The sequence below is a fragment of the Anomaloglossus baeobatrachus genome, chromosome 1 (genome assembly GCF_048569485.1).
Source record: "Anomaloglossus baeobatrachus isolate aAnoBae1 chromosome 1, aAnoBae1.hap1, whole genome shotgun sequence".
Classification (NCBI taxonomy): domain Eukaryota; kingdom Metazoa; phylum Chordata; class Amphibia; order Anura; family Aromobatidae; genus Anomaloglossus; species Anomaloglossus baeobatrachus.
In genome coordinates, this window is record NC_134353.1 from 711,521,284 (window position 1) to 711,544,183 (window position 22,900).

A 22,900-nucleotide genomic window follows, 5' to 3' on the forward strand; every position below is an offset into this window, starting at 1 on the left:
TTCTCGCGGAAAAGCCGCAGATTTTCCAGAAATCTGCAGCACAGCTACTCCCCAGCCATTTCTATGGCATTTAGGAAATGCTGTGCCCACGCTGCGGATTTTTCCGCAGCTGAAATCGTGCGGATTTTTGTGCGGAAAAATCTGCAGCATGTCAATTATTGTTGCGGATTTTCGTGCGGATTTTGCCTATTCAATTGAATTTAAAAAAATCGCAAAATCCGCAACAAAATCCGCGTCAAATCCGAGTCAAATCCGCACCTATGAAAAGGTGCGGATTCCGGGGGAAAGCTGCGGATTTTGATGCAGAAAAATCCGCAGATGCAGAGTCCCGTGGGACTTTCCTTTCCTCTGTTCCCTGCCGGCACTAATTGTCAGTGACACACGCGCGCGCTCTGACGTTGTCAGTACTGCGCTGCGTGTGTCATTTCAAAAGTTCCCGCCCGCCCTGCAGGAGAAGAAGCAGCACAGCAGATGGAATAATTCATGCTGCAGGACCTGCGATGACGTCACGCCCATGTGACTGTGTGGGAGGAGACACGGGATGCCGGGCAGAAAGCAAAGATACTGAATCCTGAAGGAGATGTGGACACATGATAACTGGTAATGAGAAAAGAGGGGACATGAGAGGGAGGGGGCTGCAGGGTGAGTGCATATGTGGGAAGATGGAGTTGCAGGGTGAGTGCATATGAGGGAAGATGGAGCTGCAGGGTGAGTGTACAGTTAGGTCCAGAAATATTTGGACAGTGACACAATTTTCACGAGTTGGGCTCTGCATGCCACCACATTGGATTTGAAATGAAACCTCTACAACAGAATTCAAGTGCAGATTGTAACGTTTAATTTTAAGGTTTGAACAAAAATATCTGATAGAAATTTTAGGAATTGTACACATTTCTTTACAAACACTTCACATTTTAGAAGGTCAAAAGTAATTGGACAAATAAACCAAACCCAAACAAAATATTTTTATTTTCAATATTTTGTTGCGAATCCTTTGGAGGCAATCACTGCCTTAAGTCTGGAACCCATGGACATCACCAAACGCTGGGTTTCCTCCTTCTTAATGCTTTGCCAGGCCTTTACAGCCGCAGCCTTCAGGTCTTGCTTGTTTGTGGGTCTTTCCGTCTTAAGTCTGTATTTGAGCAAGTGAAATGCATGCTCAATTGGGTTAAGATCTGGTGATTGACTTGGCCATTGCAGAAGGTTCCACTTTTTTGCACTCATGAACTCCTGGGTAGCTTTGGCTGTATGCTTGGGGTCATTGTCCATCTGTACTATGAAGCGCCGTCCGATCAACTTTGCGGCATTTGGCTGAATCTGGGCTGAAAGTATATCCCGGTACACTTCAGAATTCATCCGGCTACTCTTGTCTGCTGTTATGTCATCAATAAACACAAGTGACCCAGTGCCATTGAAAGCCATGCATGCCCATGCCATCATGTTGCCTCCACCATGTTTTACAGAGGATGTGGTGTGCCTTGGATCATGTGCCGTTCCCTTTCTTCTCCAAACATTTTTCTTCCCATCATTCTGGTACAGGTTGATCTTTGTCTCATCTGTCCATAGAATACTTTTCCACAACTGAGCTGGCTTCATGAGGTGTTTTTCAGCAAATTTAACTCTGGCCTGTCTATTTTTGGAATTGATGAATGGTTTGCATCTAGATGTGAACCCTTTGTATTTACTTTCATGGAGTCTTCTCTTTACTGTTGACTGAGAGACAGATACACCTACTTCACTGAGAGTGTTCTGGACTTCAGTTGATGTTGTGAACGGGTTCTTCTTCACCAAAGAAAGTATGCGGCGATCATCCACCACTGTTGTCATCCGTGGACGCCCAGGCCTTTTTGAGTTCCCAAGCTCACCAGTCAATTCCTTTTTTCTCAGAATGTACCCGACTTTTGATTTTGCTACTCCAAGCATGTCTGCTATCTCTCTGATGGATTTTTTCTTTTTTTTCAGCCTCAGGATGTTCTGCTTCACCTCAATTGAGAGTTCCTTAGATCGCATGTTGTCTGGTCACAGCAATAGCTTCCAAATGCAAAACCACACACCTGTAATCAACCCCAGACCTTTTAACTACTTCATTGATTACAGGTTAACGAGGGAGATGCCTTCAGAGTTAATTGCAGCCCTTAGAGTCCCTTGTCCAATTACTTTTGGTCCCTTTAAAAAGAGGAGGCTATGCATTACAGAGCTATGGTTCCTAAACCCTTTCTCCAATTTGGATGTGAAAACTCTCATATTGCAGCTGGGAGTGTGCACTTTCAGCCCATATTATATATATAATTGTATTTCTGAACATGTTTTTGTAAACAGCTAAAATAACAAAACTTGTGTCACTGTCCAAATATTTCTGGACCTAACTGTATATGAGGGAAGATGGAGTTTCAGGGTGAGTGGCATATGTGGGAAGATGGAGTTGCAGGGTGAGTGGCATATGTGGGAAGATGGAGTTGCAGGGTGAGTGGCATATGAGGGAAGATGGAGTTGCAGGGTGAGTGGCATATGTGGGAAGATGGAGTTGCAGGGTGAGTGGCATATGAGGGAAGATGGAGTTGCAGGGTGAGTGGCATATGAGGGAAGATGGAGTTGCAGGGTGAGTGGCATATGTGGGAAGATGGAGTTGCAGGGTGAGTGGCATATGTGGGAAGATGGAGCTGCAGGGTGAGTGGCATATGAGGGAAGATGGAGTTGCAGGGTGAGTGGCATATGAGGGAAGATGGAGTTGCAGGGTGAGTAGCATATGAGGGAAGATGGAGTTGCAGGGTGAGTGGCATATGTGGGAAGATGGAGTTGCAGGGTGAGTGGCATATGTGGGAAGATGGAGTTGCAGGGTGAGTGGCATATGTGGGAAGATGGAGTTGCAGGGTGAGTGGCATATGAGGGAAGATGGAGTTGCAGGGTGAGTGGCATATGTGGGAAGATGGAGTTGCAGGGTGAGTGGCATATGTGGGAAGATGGAGTTGCAGGGTGAGTGGCATATGAGGGAAGATGGAGTTGCAGGGTGAGTGGCATATGTGGGAAGATGGAGTTGCAGGGTGAGTGGCATATGAGGGAAGATGGAGTTGCAGGGTGAGTGGCATATGAGGGAAGATAGAGTTGCAGGGTGAGTGGCATATGTGGGAAGATGGAGTTGCAGGGTGAGTGGCATATGTGGGAAGATGGAGCTGCAGGGTGAGTGGCATATGAGGGAAGATGGAGTTGCAGGGTGAGTGGCATATGAGGGAAGATGGAGTTGCAGGGTGAGTGGCATATGAGGGAAGATGGAGTTGCAGGGTGAGTGGCATATGTGGGAAGATGGAGTTGCAGGGTGAGTGGCATATGTTGGAAGATGGAGTTGCAGGGTGAGTGGCATATGAGGGAAGATGGAGTTGCAGGGTGAGTGGCATATGTGGGAAGATGGAGTTGCAGGGTGAGTGGCATATGTGGGAAGATGGAGCTGCAGGGTGAGTGGCATATGAGGGAAGATGGAGTTGCAGGGTGAGTGGCATATGTGGGAAGATGGAGTTGCAGGGTGAGTGGCATATGAGGGAAGATGGAGTTGCAGGGTGAGTGGCATATGTGGGAAGATGGAGTTGCAGGGTGAGTGGCATATGAGGGAAGATGGAGTTGCAGGGTGAGTGGCATATGAGGGAAGATAGAGTTGCAGGGTGAGTGGCATATGTGGGAAGATGGAGTTGCAGGGTGAGTGGCATATGTGGGAAGATGGAGCTGCAGGGTGAGTGGCATATGAGGGAAGATGGAGTTGCAGGGTGAGTGGCATATGAGGGAAGATGGAGTTGCAGGGTGAGTGGCATATGAGGGAAGATGGAGTTGCAGGGTGAGTGGCATATGTGGGAAGATGGAGTTGCAGGGTGAGTGGCATATGTTGGAAGATGGAGTTGCAGGGTGAGTGGCATATGAGGGAAGATGGAGTTGCAGGGTGAGTGGCATATGAGGGAAGATGGAGTTGCAGGGTGAGTGGCATATGTGGGAAGATGGAGTTGCAGGGTGAGTGCATATGTGGGAAGATGGAGTTGCAGGGTGAGTGGCATATGAGGGAAGATGGAGTTGCAGGGTGAGTGGCATATGAGGGAAGATGGAGTTGCAGGGTGAGTGGCATATGAGGGAAGATGGAGTTGCAGGGTGAGTGGCATATGAGGGAAGATGGAGTTGCAGGGTGAGTGGCAGTGTTTGAGAGGGGTAAGTTGGTGTACAGGCAGGGTGAGATATGTGGGCAGGGTGTGTGACATATCGTGGTGTAGTGTGTGTGATCTGGGGGGTGCAGGCTGTATGGGGAGCAGGGTGTGTGTGATATGGGGGTGCAGGTTGTAAGGGGAGCAGGGTGTGTGACATATGGGGGTGTAGTGTGTGTGATATGGGGGTGCAGGCTGTATGGGGTGTAGTGTGTGTGATATGGGGGTGCAGGCCGTATGGGGAGCAGGGTGTGTGACATATGGGGGTGTAGTATATTACAGGTGTGCTATATGGAGGTGTATATAGTGGTGTAGTATATGGGGGGTATTGTGATGTAGTATATTACAGGTGTGCTATATGGAGGTGTATATTACAGGTGTGCTATATAGGGGTGTAGTGATGTAGTATATTACAGGTGTACTATATGGGGGTGTACTTTATTACAGGTGTAGTATATGGGGTGTAGTGATGTAGTATATTACAGGTGTGCTATATGGAGGTGTAGTATATTACAGGTGTACTATATGGGGGTGTACTATATTACAGGTGTAGTATATGGGGTGTAGTGATGTAGTATATTACAGGTATATATAGGGGTGTAGTATATTACAGGTGTACTATATGGAGGTGTAGTATATTACAGGTGTACTATATGGAGTTGTAGTATATTACAGGTGTGCTATATGGAGGTGTAGTATATTACAGGTGTACTATATGGGGGTATACTATATTACAGGTGTAGTATATGGGGTGTAGTGATGTAGTATATTACAGGTGTACTATATGGAGGTGTAGTATATTACAGGTGTGCTATATGGAGGTGTAGTATATTACAGGTGTACTATATGGAGGTGTATATTACAGGTGTAGTATATGGGGTGTAGTGATGTAGTATATTACAGGTGTAGTATATAGGGGTGTAATGATGTAGTATATCGGAGGTGTATTATATAGTGGTGCAGTATAATACAGGTGTATATGGGGGTGTAGTATATTACAGGTATATGGAGGGAGTGTAGTATAATACAGGTGTAGTATATAGGGGTGTAGTGATGTAGTTTATTACAGGTGTAGTATATGGAGGGGGTGTAGTAATGTAGTATATTGGGTAGAACTGAGGTAATTATATTAGTCCGGCCCTCTAAACCAATCCCAATTTCTCATGCGGCCCCATGGGAAAATTAATTGCCCACCCCTGCTCTTGACAATGCCCCCTAGATTTTCTATGGGGTTTAGATCAGGCGAGTTTGCTGGCCAATCAAGCACAATGCTACTGTGGTTATTAAACCAGGTATTGGCACTGTTGGCAGTGTGGACAGGTGCCAAGTCCTGCTGGAAATTAAATTTCCATCTCCAGAAATCTTGTCAGCAGAGGGAAGCATGAAGTGCTCTAAAATTCCCGGTAGACGGCTGCGCTGACTTTGGTCTTGATAAAACACAGTGGACCTACACCAGCAGATGACATGTCTACCCAAACCATCACTGATTGTGTAAACTTCACACTAGACCTCAAGCAGCTTGGATTGTGGCCTCTCCACTCTTCCTCCAGACTCTGGGACCTCCATTTCCAAATGAAATGCAAAATTTACTTTCATCTGAAAACGACACTTGGATCACTGAGCAACAGTCCAGTTTTTCACTCTGTGTGTAATGATTCCACATAATATGTGTTTCCCCTTTTTTGTATTAATTTACAGAAATAAATTAACTTTTTGATGATATTGTAATTTATTGAGATGCACTTGTAGTTTGGGCAAGCAGCAAGTTTTTGTTATATGGAAGGGCTTGAGAGACATGCATTGGACACAAGTTCTCCTGACGATTGTTCAGTGTAGCAAATAATACCCAGGTAATGTAGGGCTGATACATGCAGGTAGAAATAATCTTTAAGTGAAGGTGGGCAATTTGTTGTTAATAAAACAAGACATATCAAGGTTTGGCAAATTTTTGGTAAAGAAACTATGGTTTGGTTTGAAATTGTACCTAGAAAAAATTGGAGTGACGTGAGGAGCTTGTCAGAGGTAGAAAGAGCAAGATGGTTGCTGGATGTTCGGGTACGCAAACACATACAAGCCGTGATCCGGCACACTGCAGTAAAGTGCAATACAGTACAAAAGCATCGCGGCAACCTCCGGTCATATGCTGTGATTGGAGTTTGCGGCGATGCCATTATACAGTATTACACTGTACTGGAGTGTGCCGGATGTGTGAAACGGCCCTTACTGCATCTGAATAAAATTGGGACTGATATTTTCCTTTCAGGGTTACAGGATGGTCTTGAGGAAGCTTTGAATATTTTGGCTGGTGTTGGTTGGAATACAATATAGGTATACACCGTCTTCCTTAGTGGCAGTTCTCTCCCATGCCCAATTAGGTTATTTGCAAGGTCTGCTATACAGCAGCAGTTGGCCTTTGGGGTTTTTAAATAAGAGCATGATGGTAAGTAAAGAGAAATGGACATAGATGGAGTTATGTATGTCACATTATTATTATAGCGCCATTTATTCCATGGCACTTTACAAGTGAAAAGGGTATACATAAAAACAAATACTATAATCATGAACAATACAAGGCACCGACTGGTACAGGAGGCGAGAGGACATTTAGTTTAATAAATCTGTGGCCAACGCACTGAATCCATAAAGGTTTTAAGTGTTTTTATTTAATAAGGTTGGATGTTTAAGTCAGCCCACAAAAATAAAGGGCTGGTGTATCACGGTCCCTGCAGTCCATAGGGTACTTGGTAACATGTTTTTATGTTAGGTTTCGTCTGTTGAATGACCACAGTGTGAACATGTCTTTTACATAGTGCATGTATACCAACTTATGCTCTGGCTCATTTCTGAAAACCGCCCCTTACCTTTTTTTTTAAATAGCTGGACTGACATCACATGTACATTACGCCACAAAGACGATGTAGTGCCAGGCCTGTTTATCAAAATCGGAGCCGGGATTCTGTAAGAGGGGGTTCTCAGTGCTCCCGTCTATTAGTCACAGATTACGGACATGGCTGATATACTGGGTCCTGAGCATCTATTCACAGCAACTCTACTTCTGGTTCTTAGTGGACCCAATTCAGCTTTGCAGAGCAAAGAGGAGGCCCTGTAAGGGTATGTTCACACATCACGGATTGGGTCCAGTTTTTCTGCACTAAAACCTGCATCTCTTGGCAGTAAAAACACATGTTTTTTGCAGAGGATTTGCATTTTTTTGATTAGCTTTTTTATACATTGTGATAGGAAAAATGCAGAAACAGTTGCCATGTCAATTGTTTGGTGCAGATTTTTTCTGCACCAATATCTGCAAGGAATAAATGTGCATCGTGGGCACAGCTCTTCAGGATTCTCATAGACTTTGCTGGGATGCATTTTCCCTTACAGATTGATGAAAATCTGGAAGAAAAAAAACACAAAAAAAAATTAAAAACGCAAAAAAAGCCCGCAAAAAAAACACAGGGTGTGCACACTGCCGAAGTGGAACTATCATGCCAGCCCCAATTACAAGAGGAATGAGTTAGCTTGGAAACACACCTATGCGTGTAAAATCGGTCCGACTTGCAAGAAAAAAACTCGGCCGATTTTAGTTCACGTTAGGTCAGTGTGCAAAGCAAGTGCGATGCTTTTTTTTTAATTATTTAATGACTAGCAGAGCGTGTGTAATGCGTGTTTGATGCGTATGGGATCCCTTTTTTGTATGTCATCTGCCATTCAGGAGAGCTGAAGACAGCAGACACAGATAGAGCCGCACGATCATAATGAAGTCGGATGTACTTCACTCGACTTCATTGTCATGCCGCGGCTCTGTCTGGGTGTCGCGTCCTGATTAGCGGTCACCTGTGAAGGACTCACCGATGACCGCTAATCCCCTGAGTGACTGAAGTGAGCAGCGCGATTAGTGCTGCCATCACTCAGGCTACCCGTGGCTAGCTGGATCCTCCACCCGAGACTGCAACTCACCTGTGACTTCATCGCTGTCACTCTGGCGACTTTCTGTCACAGGTGGAGGATCCAGCGGTGGCCGCGAGTAATCTCAGTGACAGCTCAGCTGATCACGCTTCTCACCTCAGTTGCTGCGTGGAGCTGTCAGGAGCGGCGGTGTTCTTCTGCAGCTCCTGTCACCTTCATGTAGCAGTAAATGTAAAGAATCCGGCACACTAAATAAAATGATTTCCAAAGATGATATTTCGTTTGAATATATTTTATTGTTCTTGTGAGGATATCAAAAAAATCATATGTGTACAAGTCCAACGTTTCGACCAAAACTTATGGTCTGTTTCAAGGACTGTGAGACAAAAACAATATGTCAAAGAAGGCAATCACATAAGGTAAAATAAAAACATACAGTTACATTAGGCACTATTTCAAATTAGTAGAAGGAAAAAAATAAAAATAAATAAATAAATGACCAAATGGGGAAAGGGAAAACAGGGATTACAATAAGATTCTCCACAAGAACTCACAATTTTAGTGAAGATAAGTACAATATTTCATTGCAATAGTACTCATACATCATATTCTCAATGAAAAGAAAAACAAAAGAAAGATAACAGAGGAAGTTGCTGAATAACACAAACCTCAAAGGGTTATGGTATGATGCATATCACATGGGATATTCACTCGCATGGATTTTTATATCTATCACTCTTATAGCCTAAGACCAAAAGAGGGATAAGTCAGTAATCGCATGAGTATAGTTAAATGTACAGACGAAGATGAAGTCATGTGAGTCATCAAAGGACAATATTACTATAGGGGATAAGTGTAATTACCTTAATATCCTCACATAGATGGTGGAATGACTAACGTCCTCTTATTAGATTAGATTTGCTTAAGAAGCTGTGTAACCAATGACATGGATGTTAGGTATAGGGTATATGTATTTATAAGCAACATAGGTAATAAACTGAATGTTGTCATATGAAATTCAGAAATGTACGTACATGGTCATCTAACCATCCAAGACGGGAGAAAGCAATGTTCCTCACGTCTTTATAATATGTGCAAAAAAATGCAATCGTGAGTAAAAACAGCAACTAGATTGGATTAAATCCATAGGTTAACACCTCTGTAGCTCATGATCTAGAACGTATATAAAGAGAGATTACAGAGTAAGTAGCTGTCATATTACCAAAAAACACATCAATGTGATAAAGATGTCTGCATGAATAGCAGAGATAAAAGAGTTTGACATGATCACCTGTAAATGGCTTGTCTATATGGCACCTAATAGAGCCTGAGAAAGGTTCAATATGGTAGGTACAGTAAGGCACCTAAATATAGATAAAATTCGTTGTTATGACATGAACTAGTCAATATATCAAAAAGCGGAGGTGGTATGGTGCTTACCCACAGTGTGAAATAAATGGGAAAAGTCCTGGGTATGAAGGTGGGGCCTGTTATACAAGACAATAAAGTTTGGGTTTAGTGTATAAAAATACACGTGATGCTAAGGAGGCCTGGTCAAAGTCATACCTTGTGTCTGTCCTGGTCTGGTCTGGTGAACGCCGTGCCTAGGAGTGCCTGGAAGTGGCCGGTGACCTGCCGCGTGTGGATTATATGGGCTAAAATTAATGAAGCCGCCTGTGTGTTACCTGTGCATTTCCTGTTAGGAGCAGGAGTGAGGCTTGGAGCGCATGACGCGCAGGCGCCTCCCGGGATATCCGGAGGGCGCATGCGCGGGAGCCAGGACCAAGCGTCACAGTGGGGAAAGGTGTGTGCCCCGTGGAGCGCATACCGCGCACGCGCCGCCTGCGTCGGGCCGCGCATGCGCAGCAGGCACCCCACACGGCGTGTGCGATAGGAAGCATAGAGCGGAGGATGAGTGCATCATGCGCAGGCCCAGCCTGGTGGTCAGGCAGCGCGTGCGCAGAAGGCAGCTCAACCGTGGAGTGGGAGAGAAGTAGAACGGTGGATGGAATAAGTCTCATGCATGCGTCGCCAATTACTTGGCAGCGCATGCGCAAAAGTAAACCATCATTACATGCATAAGGAACTTTATAAAAAGACATTATAAGAGCTTGTGCAGCCAGCTAGTGAGACATCAGGAACAGGGATGCCCAGGTGCTTGTGATTCATAGCGTGAAGAGGTGAAATCAGGTAGGATGGGCCTAGAGGAGGAGGGAAGGAGAAGACAAAATTAGAAAACGTAATATTGCTCTTATGGAAATGATATGCATTTGGCAATATATCAGCTTTACATAACATAAGAAATTCAGATGATAGAATATTTACTGATCATGAGAAGCATCTGTTTAAAGGATGAAGTCATATATCTGTAAAATGGAACAGGTTAAATGAGGACAGCAGTAAACCGCGATAAAACATGGATGAAAAATGAATTGTATCTCAATGAAAGGTCTCGTATTCCCTATTCAGACCCCTGGGTTCAAGGGTCTGTAAGGTATGTATCCAATATGATTCCCTATGTTTAAGCCTTTGTATCCTGTTGCCCCCACGTCTTAAGGGGGGTACATGCTCTATGATTTGATATCGGAGCTGTGCTACAGAATGGTGGTGCGTGACAAAGTGGTAAGGAACAGGGAGTAGGGTTTGTTTACAACGAATAGTCGATTTGTGTTTGCTGATGCGGTCTCGGACATGCTGGGTGGTCTCTCCAACATATCCGAGACCGCAAGGGCACTTAATCAGATATACCACGAAGGATGAGTCGCATGTGAAAAAATCATGAATGGGGAAGATCTTTCCAGAAAGGGGGTGGGTAAAAGAGTCACCACGTGTCAAATTATTACATTGTAGGCATCTGAGGCAAGGGAAATTGCCTTTTTTGGGGGTTGCAAGGAAAGTTTGACGAGGGAGGATCTTCTCTGATCCCATATCTGCCCGTGCCAAGTTATCCCTTAAATTTTTTGGCCTTTTATTACAGAACAAAGGTGGTGTGGAAAATTCCTGAATAGAAGGGTAGGCTTTTTCTAATAGGGGCCAGTGTTTAAGGATGGTATTTCTAATCAGAGGCGAATACGGATGGTAGGTGTTCACACAGGTCACCCTGGGAATAAGGTCCTGATTGCTATCTGATTTATGAGCCATGCGATTGTTTGCTATATCACTTGGGTATCCCCTGGCAATGAATTTCTGGCCCATGTCATGTTGTCTTTTTTCACGTTGTTTAGGATCCGATCCGATTCTATGTACCCGTGTGTGTTGTGAAATTGGTAACGACCTTTTGGTATGCGGAGGATGACAGCTTGAGAAATGTAGGAGATTATTTCTGTCCGTAGGTTTGACATATAGGTCCGTACTGATATAACCATCAGAGGACACAGACACCATCGTGTCCAGAAAGTTGATATTTTCTGTACTGTGATGCATTGTGAAGGTCAACCCAGGTCTGATAGTGTTAAGATCGTTAAAAAACTGATTAAAGGACTCTAGATCCCCTCCCCAAAGAATAAAAACGTCATCTATGTATCTTTTCCATGTAATGATATTAGCAACCCATAATGGATGACAGAACACGTGTGACTCTTCAAAATGAGCCATGTATGCGTTAGCATAAGGTGGTGCTAAATTAGACCCCATAGCTGTGCCCCGTTTTTGAAGAAAAAACTCATCTTGGAACATGAAAAAATTGTTCTCCAACACCAATCGTAGTAAGTCAATACATAAAGATTTCTGCGCTGAGGAATACGAGCTATGTTTGTCAAGTAACCAATTAGTTGCCAAAAGTCCATCATGGTGTTCTATACTTGTGTATAGACTATTCACATCCATTGTTGCCAAAAGTGTGTCGGGTGGAACTGTGCCTAAAACACGTAAGTGGGTCAAGAAGTCGGATGTGTCCTTAATGTAGGCTGGAATCTGTGGAATAAGGGGCGTCAAGATTTTTTCTACAGTGATAGCAAGTGGAGATAGAATCGAGTCAGTCGAGGCAACAATTGGGCGGCCAGGAGGTGTGTTTAAATTTTTATGAATTTTTGGTAATATGTAAAAAACCGGAATAATGGGATGCGTTTTAATCAGGAATTCTGCTAACTTGCTATCAATTGTTTGCTTTTTAGAATGGAAATCAACTGTTTCTCTGATTAGGGACATAATACGAGATGTGGGGTCTCTTGGGATTGGTTGGTACGTGGATGAATCATCCAATTGTCTGTGGATCTCAGACATATAGTATGTTTTATCCATCACAACGACTGCCCCACCTTTATCGGCCGGTTTAATCACGATATTTGTATTATTTTTAAAATTTTGTAAGGCCCTATTTTCTTCTGTTGACATGTTATTTTTAACCCTAAGGTCGCCCTGTTCTACGGATTTCAGTGTTTTTTGTACATCATTGGAAACAAGGGAGATGTATGTTTCGATGGGATGATACAGTTTTGGTGGGTTGAAAGAGCTTGGAATTCTCAAATTCAGACCCTGTAAAGAGAAACCCTGTATGGTGGTGGTTTGGGAGGATGGTATATTCTCCTTATTCAGAAAATGTGCCTTGAGTCGCAAGGTCCTAAAAAACCGTTGTAACTCTTGGTCTAGTGAGAATGTATGAAACCTAGGTGTTGGGCAAAATGACAAACCTTTTTGTAACACATCAATTTCCAATGGTGACAAATTACAAGACGATATGTTATAAACCAGACTCATCGTACCTGAGACCGTGTTTGAACCTGATAGGGTGTTGATGTCCCCGTGGTACCTCCTCTTGCTGCGCCTCGTCTTCCTTTTGGGCCTTGTCTGGGTCCTAAAAAATGACCCGAGCGGGCCGGATATTGGTCTGTGTCTGAACCAGATGAAGTGGAAAAACGATTCGTTCTGGCATGGTATCTGGGTGAGTCCTCTGTAGAGCGCCATCTATACACACGCTTGTTGTTATAATCCTCTTGATCTCTGATAAATTTTATTCTTTTTCTTGTTTGAAGAGTTTTTTGAAACTCCTCAATGATTTCTTTTGTTTTGGTCCTAATCTTGTCCCACTCTGTGCTTGGGAGCGTGTTAGTAAGTTGTTCTTCTATAGACACAATTTTGAGATTGGTATCCTCTATTTCTTTATGTAGATATTCTATAGTCAGCACGATAACATCCATGGAGCATTTATTAAGAATGCTTTCATATTTCTGGCAGTATTCTTGATTGTCTGCAAACAGGGTAGGTCGCAATTGTACTCTCAGTCCTCTGGGAATTCTTTGGACTCTGTGATACTCTGCGAGTGTTGTGCAGTGTAAGCTTAATGCTTTTTGTTTTCTGAGTTCTTTCTCGTAGTCACGTGATCTTATCTCCTCAGATGGTACAGATAGGAATGTATTAGGTATATTAACCTTAGATAGAATATTCGTGACTTCCTCTGTATTATACGAGAATGTAGTGAATGACATTGATACAAAAATGATGGGTAGGAGCCCAGGACAAAATATAGTCCAATATAATAGAGATGCCTGGCTCACTAAGAAAGAGAAGCTGAAGGTGCTCGGAAAAAATAAGTCCAGTAAATGTAAAGAATCCGGCACCTTCATGTAGCAGAGCTGGAAGCGACGCGGGACCTCCGTGGATTACGCCGGACATGGATGGCTTTTTGGGGGTTAATAAAGTGGTGAACGAGGGTATTTGTTCGTGTTTATTATTGCAAATAAAGGATTTTTTCACTGTGTGTGTTTATTCACTTTAAATTACCGGTTAATCATTGGGGGTGTCTCATAGACGCCTGCAATGATTAATCCAGGACTTAGTAGCAGCAATGGGCTGCTGCCATTAACTCCTTATTACCCCGTTTGCCAACGCATCAGGGCAAATCGGGAAGAGCTGGGTACAGTCCCAGAACTGTCGCATCTAATGGATGCGGCAATTCTGGACGGCTGCTGGCTGTTATTGTTAGGGTGGGGGGCTCCCTATAATGTGGGGCTGCCCATCCTGAGAATACCAGCCTGCAGCCGTGTGGCTTTACCCTGGCTGGTATTCAAATTGGGGGGAACCGCACGCCGTTTTTTTTAATTATTTATTTTTTTAACTGCATTATATAGACCCGCCCACCGGCAGCTGATTGGTTGCAGTGAGACAGCTGTCACTCATCGTGGGGGCGTGTCTGACTGCAACCAATCATAGGCGCCGGTGGGCGGGGAAAGCAGGGAACACGAGATTGAATAATGAGCGGCCGGCTTTTTCAAAAGAGGAGATGCCGCCGGAGCAGTGTGAACGCCGTGCAGCGCCTCGCTGAAGATCGGGGATCGGTGAGTATGAGAGAGGGGGGGAGAGGGATAGTGCGACATGGACAGAGAGAGAGAGAGACCGACAGAGAGAGAGACCGAGAGGGAGAGACCGACCGACAAAGAGACCGACCGACAGACCGACCGACAGAGAGAGAATAGAGACCGAGAGGGAGAGACCGACTGACATTAATCGCATGTTTCTCAAAACACTGGAAATGAGTGAGGTCTCACAATGTCGGTCAATCTCTACAGTCATGGCCAAAAGTTTTGAGAATGCTACAAATATTAATTTTTACAAAGTCTACTGCTTAAGTTTTTCTAATGGCAATTTGCATATACTCCAGAATGTTATAAAGAGTGATCAGCTTAACAGCAATTACTTGCAAAGTCAATATTGGCTAAGAAAATGAACTTTAACCGCCAAAACACATTTCAACATCATTGCATTCCTGCCTTAAAAGGAGCAGCTAACATTGTTTTAGTGATTGGTCCATTAACACAGGTGTGGGTGTTGATGAGGACAGGGCTGGCGATCAGTCAGTCATGATTAAAGCTGGGTTCACACTAAGCGACAGCGACAACGACGTCGCTGTTACGTCACCATTTTCGGTGGCGTAACAGCGATCTTGTAAGTCGCTGTTATGATCGCTGCTTAGCTGTCAAACACAGCGACGCAGCAGCGATCATAACGTCGCTACATGTGCAGAGAGCAGGGAGCCGCGCTTAGCGCTGGCTCCTTGCTCTCCTTGCTACAGTATACATCGGGTTAATTAACCCGATGTGTGCTGCAGCTACATGTCAGTGCAGAGAGCAGGGAGCCGCGCACACTGCTTAGGGCTGGCTCCTTGCTCTCCTAGCTACAGTATACATCAGGTTAATTACCCGATGTGTACTGCAGCCACATGTGCACAGAGCAGGAGCCGGCACTGGCAGCAAGAGCGGAGGCTGGTAACGAAGGTAAATATCGGGTAACCAGGGAAAGGTCTTCCCTTGGTTACCCGATGTTTACGCTGGTTACAGCTTACCGCAGCTGCCAGTGCCGGCTCCTGCTCGCTTCATTTCGTCGCTCTCTCGTTGTCACACACAGTGATGTGTGTGTCACAGCGGGAGAGTGACGACCAAAAAATGAAGCTGGACATTCAGCAACGACCGGCGACCTCACAGCAGGGGCCAGGTCGTTGCTGGATGTAACACACAGCGACAGCGACGGGACGTCGCTGCAACGTCACAGAAAATGGTGACGTAGCAGCGACGTCGTTGTCGTTGTCGCTGTGTGTGACACCAGCTTAAGTAAGAATGACACCACTGGACACTTTAAAAGGAGGCTGGTGCTTGGTATCATTGTTTCTCTTCAGTTAACCATGGTTATCTCTAAAGAAACACGTGCAGCCATCATTGCTCTGCACAAAAATGGCCTAACAGGGAAAAGTATCGCAGCTACAAAGATTGCACCTCAGTCAACAATCTATCGCATCATCAAGAACTTCAAGGAGAGAGCTTCCATTGTTGCCAAAAAGGCTCCAGGGCGCCCAAGAAGGACCAGCAAACGCCAGGACCGTATCTTAAAACGGTTTCAGCTGCAGGATCGGACTACCAGCAGTGCCGAGCTAGCTCAGCAATGGCAGCAGGCTGGTGTGAGTGCTTCTGCACACACTGTGAGGCGGAAACTGCTTGAGCAAGGCCTGGTTTCAAGGAGGGCAGCAAAGAAGCCACTTCTCTCCAGAAAAAACATCAGGGACCGACTGATATTCTGCAAAAGGTACAGGGAGTGGACTGCTGAGGACTGGGGTAAAGTCATTTTCTCAGATGAATCCCCTTTTCGATTGTTTGGGACATCTGGAAAACAGCTTATTAGGAGAAGAAGAGGTGAGCGCTACCATCAGTCTTGTCTCATGCCAACTGTTAAGCATCCTGAAACGATTCATGTGTGGGGTTGCTTCTCAGCCAAGGGAATCGGCTCACTCACAGTCTTGCCTAAAATCACAGCCATGAATAAAGAATGGTACCAGAATGTCCTCCAAGAGCAACTTCTCCCAACTGTCCGAGAGCAGTTTGGCGCCCAACAATGCCTTTTCCAGCATGATGGAGCACCTTGCCATAAAGCAAAGGTGGTCACTAAATGGCTCATGGAACAAAACCTAGAGATTTTGGGTCCATGGCCTGGAAACTCCCCAGATCTTAATCCCATTGAGAACTTGTGGGCAATCATCAAGAGACGAGTGGACAAACAAAAAACAACAAATTCTGGCAAAAAGTAAGCATTGCTTATGCAAGAATGGACAGCTATCAGTCAGGATTTGATCCAGAAGTTGATTGAGAGCATGCCAGGGAGAATTGCAGAGGTCCTGAAGAAGAAGCGTCAGCACTGCAAATATTGACTTGCTGCATTAACTCATTCTAACTGTCAATATAACCTTTTGCTACTCATAATATGATTGCAATTATATTTCTGTATGTGATGTAAACATCAGACAAACACAATTAAAAACCAGAGGGCAACAGATCATGTGAAAATATAATTTTGGTGTCCTTCTCAAAACTTTTGGCCATGACTGTATAATTGACCGACATTGTGAGACCTCACTTATTTCCAGTGTTTTAAGCAACATGCGATTAATGTATTTAGAAAAACGGATGTCACTAGGATGGTGTGAGTGCCGGTCCATGTGACATGCATTTTTTTCACACTCCATAGAGTTGCATTGGAGAGACTCGCGCAAGAAACTCTTCAAATAGCAGCATGCTGCTATTTTTTTCTCAGTCCGATTTGGAGTGAGAAAAAAAATCGCAGATGAGAGCTGATTCATTGAATAACATGGGTCCGAGTGCAATGCGAGATTTTCTCGCATTGCACTACTGCGAGAAACTCGCAAGTGAGAAGCCGGCCTTAGGCTGGAAACACATCTATGCGAGTAAAATCGGTCCGAGTTAGCTGAAAAAAACTCGGCTGATTTTAGTTCACGTTAGGTCAGAGTGCAATGCAACTGCACTGCGATCCTGAGATTTTTCTCATGATTGCAGTGCGTGTGCAATGCGTGTGTGATCCGTGTGTGATCCTTTTTTTCTCAGCAGCTGTCATCTGCCATTCAGCTCTGCTACATGGCCGCTGACAGCAGCCACAGACAGCCATGTAGCAGAGCTGAATGGCAGATGACAGCAGACACAGACAGAGCCGCACAATCAGAATGAACTCGGGTGAACTTCACCCGACTTCATTGTCATCCCATGGCTCTGTCTGTGTCGCGTACTGATTAGCGGTCACCCGTGAAGGACTCACCGGTGACTGCTAATCCCCTGAGTGACTGTAGTGAGCAGTGCGATTACCGCTACCGTCACTCAGGCTACCCGCGGCCAGCCGCATTCTCCCCCCATGACCGCATCTCACCTGTGACTTCATCGCTGTCACTCGGGCGACTTGCTGTCATAGTTGGAGGATCCAACGTTGGCCGCGAGTAACCTGACTGACATCATCAGCTGATTGCGATACTCACCTCAGTTGCTGCGTGGAGCTGACAGGAGCGGCGGTGTCTTCTGCAGCTCCTGTCACCTTCATGTAGCAGAGCTGGAAGCGACACTGGACCTCCGTGGATTACGTCGGACATGGATGGGTTTTTTGGGTACTTAATAAATTGGTGAATGAGGGTCTTTGTTATTGTTTATTATTTCAAATAAAGGATTTTTCAGTGTGTGTGTTTATTAACTTTAATTTACAGGTTAATTATTGGTGGTGTCTCATAGACGCCTGCAATGATTAATCTAGGATTTAGTGGCAGCTATGGGCTGCAATTAACTCCTTATTACCCCGATTGCCAACGCACCAGGGCAAATCGGGAAGAGCCGGGTACAGTCCCAGAACTGTCGCATCTAATTTTTCGTTTGTGAACCCACCCCACTCACACCTATTGCCAATCCACATGATACGTATATATAGCCTGGGTCTCAGCTTCCCATACATGGTAAGTTTTTTAACTGCATGAGAGGACACACACAAGCTAGGGACCCCAACGTAGAGAAATACTTTAGCGCAGTGTTGGGACTCTGTTGCATTGATCAATTCAGTATTTCAATTTCTCTTTATTTATATGTTCATGGCAGTAATGCAGGTTCCATTTTTCACATTTCATTCTTACATATAGCTATTGAATTTTTCATGTCAGTATTCACACAGCAGTTTCTGCTATTTCATGTATTTTCCTTGCATAGTCACTGGTGTGCATACCTTATCTCCATATATTAAAATTGGGGGGGACCGCACGCCGTTTTTTTAAATTATTTATTTATTTTACTGCACAGCATAGACACGCCCACCGGTTGCTGTGATTGGTTGCAGTGAGACAGCTGTCACTCAGCGTGGGGGCATGTCTGACTGCAACCAATCATAGGTGCCGGTGGGCGGGTAAAGCAGGCAATACGAGATTGAATAATGAGCGGCCGGCTTTTTCAAAAGAGAAGCCGCCGGAGCAGTGTGAACGCCGTGCAGCGCCGCGCTGATCATCGGGGATCGGTGAGTATGAGAGAGGAGGGGGAGAGGGATAGACCGACATGGACAGAGAGTGAGGGACAGAGATAGTGACCGACCGACAGAGAGAGAATAGAGACCGAGAGGGATAGACCGACATGGACAGAGAGTGAGGGACAGAGATAGTGACCGACCGACAGACCGACCGACAGAGAGAGAATAGAGACCGAGAGGGAGAGACCGACTGACAGAGAATAGTGATTGACAGACATTGTGAGACATCGCTCGTTTCCAGTGTTTTAGGAAACATGCGAGAAATGTATTTAGAAAATCACATGTCACTAGGATGGTGTGAGTGCCGTCCCGTGACATCCGATTTTTTACACGCTCCCATAGACTTGCATTGGAGAGACTCGCAGTAGAAACTCGCAAAAAAGCAGCATGCTGCGTTTTCTCGGTTCGATTTGGACTGAGAAAAAAAATCGCAAATGAGAGCTGAATCATTCACTAACATGTGTCCGATTCCAATGCGAGTTTTTCTCATATTGCTCTACTGCGAGAAACTCGCGAGAAGCAGCCCTTAGAGAAAAAATAACATAAATGTTGGAATGTCCTCACAGGTGTTTTACTGGGTACAATTAGTGAAATGATTGAAAAGAATAAAAAAAAGAAAAGTAAGCACAAGTATGAACTAAGTTCAGTGCTATGCTCAGCACTGGCGCTTTCCAAGAACACTTCTAGAAAGCAGACGCCATGCTTCCTGGCACCGTCGTATCCGCAGTGCCGGTCATTTCCACAGCACAGGTGCAATGCTGTACACGTCCTCTAGAGGGCGGTGTTGTCTGAAGCACAGGCATTTCCGGGTGTACTCTAAGGACTTTCAGGACGCCTCACGATTTGATTGGCTGGCAAAGAGGAATGTTTTGACTGGTTGACGTTTGGCCCTACAGGGCAGCGTGATACTACTGGGCGCAAATGGTCCTACATGGATGAGTGCGGGAGACGGTTGCCGTGGTGACAGGTGAGTTTTACGGTTTCCGCCGGTAATTCTTAGTATTAGTAGAGCTAAAACAGCGCGTGAGGGAACCGGCTCGGCTGTGAGGAGAGGAGCAGGCGTGGACAGCAGGCCGGGCGGGCGCCTCATTCATTCTATGGGGAGTTACACTTGTTGAAGGACACAGCTTTATTGAGAGCCTGTTCATACAAGAGCAGTGTGCGGCGGCATTGTACAGTCGGCTATGGCTGTGAGATCACGTGACTGTCATGGAGGCTGTGCAGGGAGCACGTCTGCGGTGCCTGTCTCTGTGCTGCTCTGCTCCCAGCCCCGCTGATTGCGGCAGAGATCGCTCCTGAGCTGGCTGTTGTACTGATACTATTGTGCAGTACATATGATGTTTTGATTGCTTTTTATTATATGTTATTGCAATGTTGCCACAACTAAAAAAATCATAATTCTGGTGTTTCAATTTTTTTGTTTATTCCTCAGATTAATTTAATTTATATTTGTATAGATCGAATATAATTATTTTTTTTTTTGTAATTCAACTTAATATTCCTTTCAGGGGACCTTAAGCTGTGATTGTTCGATTGCTTGTGGTATACAGTACAGCCCGGCTCTGAACAGCAAAAATCATGATCTGCTACGAATGCTAGCCATGGGCCAACATTCACAGGAGTAGCATAATGATAGACACAGGGGTCATCAGCAGACTCCTGACTGTCATGGCAACCCATCGGCACCTCCCTGTCAAGGGCGCGCCAGTGGGCAAAAAGAATGATGCACTCCCCTGCTGGCGCATGTTACATCCTGCTGTCAGAGTTTGAGATTTAAGAGGTTAAAAGCCGCATCATTGATCCATCCGCAAGCACGTTTTTTGATTAAATCAGCTGTCACGTGTGGGGAAAGTAGCGGGCTCAGCATGTGAGCCCGCATCAAAGGCATGGTGCCGACATATGACATACTAATACGTCATATGTCGGTAAGGGGTGCATTACTTACTCTTTTGAATCTGGCCCATCCACGAGCAGAAGTGATTGTATCCTGTGTCTGTCAGTTGACTGCTGCAGCCAATCACTGGGCTTAGTGGCCGTTCACTGTACATCCGAAGATAGTGATTGGAGGTAGCGGGTCCGGTGACTGAAGGACGGAACATCATCACTTCTAGTAACAGAGGAGACCACTAGAGTGGCAGCACATTCAATGAGTAAGCAGAATTTATTTTTTTTTTATAACCCTGCTTACCGTGAAGAAATTCCCTTTAAAGGTCCCATCATTTAATTTTTTCCATAACTTCTTCCTGAACAGTCTTGTATTTTTGCATTGTACCTTATGTCTAAGAAAAATACATTTCCATAAATCTTTAATTGCAGTTAGTTTCTTAAAGAGCACCTATGATAAATCTGGGGCTGACCTTTTTATTTAATGAAAGATTGTGCAGCCTCAGCCTGATGATTTTTCAGTATATTATCTATTAACAAAAGTTCTCAGAAGTAAACATAATGCTCTCCGAATGCCTATTTAGTACGGAGAGGAAGATTTCGCTCTTTCACTGTGAGAGCTGCTCAAGGGAGCTTCGAGATCTTTCTCTGCGTGGCGGGATCCCAGAATGGAAGTTCGACTCTGACTTTTGCTAAAAAGACGAGCCCTTTTGGGGGCATTAGGGTTGCTTCTGAGCACTTTCGTTAATTGGTGATATTTTAAATAGCATCTATGTGGGGTTTTCCCCTCTTTTAATAAAGAGTTTTGCCACTATTTCTTTATTGGTAGCCTATTCTTAGGATAGGCCATCAATATCTGATCACTGGGGATGCAACACCTGGCACCCTAGACCATCAGCTGTTACCAGCTGCCAGAAGTTCTTGGATACTGCCGAAAAACCGCAGCTCCATCAAAACTACAGTGGCCAAGGCTGGGTACTATAGATCTGTCCCCTATTCTTTCATATTATTGGGTGTATATGAAGTAAAGATAAGCGAACCTGTGGTTCGGCGTTTGGTTTTCAGCCAAACACCGACTTTTTTTTTAAAAAAAACCCCCAAAAAACAAAAAAAACCAGAGTTGGGGTGCTTTACATATGAACTCCACTTGTGCGAGCATCGCTGTGTTTTCGTGCACTCGTTGCTCAGCCCAGAGCAAGACGCTTGCTGTGTTTGAATGGCTTGCACTGAGGGTAACAACAGTGTTATTAAATGTAGTGTGCAACACCCCCTCCAAAAAAAATAATGGAAAAATTCCGCCTGGAAGTGATGTGCTTATGGCTGGCTGCATGTGATCGGAGACCCGCACTGCCAATCAGTGACTACTATTGTGGTTCGGGCCAAGTCTGAACCCATGGAGGTACAGTAGGCTGCATGCGCCAATCTGAACTTTCACGGGTTCACTCATCTCTAATTTGGAGTACACACCCGTTAAGCTCCTGTGTTCTGGCAGCATCCAAAAACTTTGGTCTGGCGTTGATGCTCGTAACAGCTGACTGGCAGGGGTGCCGGGGGTTGCAACCCCACCGATCAGAATTTGATGAACTATCCTAAGGATACTAGGTACTCTTTACATTCCATGCCCATATTGATGAGTGGCATCTACCCCTCTTCTGGTTCCTTGACTACTAGTGTTATGAGACCATGAACAATGGCTCATCCTTTGTCCATTTCTGCACAGCACCAGCGCCAGCATGCGGAGGCCAATAGGTGCACAGCTTTGCTAGTAGGCGATCAACTATTGGTCACTGCACGCAGGCATGATTTGAGACTACCATCTAAGATTGCATGGAAATGGATGTCTAGGAGGGTGGTCTTCTCAAAGGAGATGATGGCCCTTACACATTCAATGTGCTCAAGCTGAATATCTGCCAAACAAAATCTGCAATCAGTAGGGAGATGGGGTCCTCAATGACGGGGTGTTTTTGAGAGATTTCACTGCACTGGAACAATCCTTGGAAAGTGCAGGTCTTCATTCCCCTTTTATTTTTTATCTGAAGCAGATATTCCCCCATAAGGCATTTATCATCTGTCCACAGAATAGGGGGATAAGTGGCTGTTCACTGGGGGTCCCACTTTTGGTACAGCTAGCAATCATGAGAAGTGGAGTCTTGATCTGCTTTTTCTCT

The 22,900-nt window shown here is 44.9% G+C and overlaps 1 protein-coding gene across 8 annotated transcripts in view; it reads left to right on the plus strand.

Annotated features, from left to right (window-relative positions):
• Window positions 1-544: 544 nt before the first annotated feature.
• CABIN1 (calcineurin binding protein 1) overlaps window positions 545-22,900 on the plus strand; it is a 356,172-nt gene continuing 333,816 nt past the window's right edge. For 7 of the 8 annotated variants that reach the window (XM_075321591.1, XM_075321647.1, XM_075321623.1 and 4 more), the window contains exon 1: window positions 19,715-19,815. The gene's annotated coding sequence lies outside the window, so the exon portion shown is untranslated. Of the gene's footprint in view, window positions 601-19,714; window positions 19,816-22,900 lie in introns of those variants that run through there. The other variant, XM_075321598.1, reaches the window with a different exon arrangement.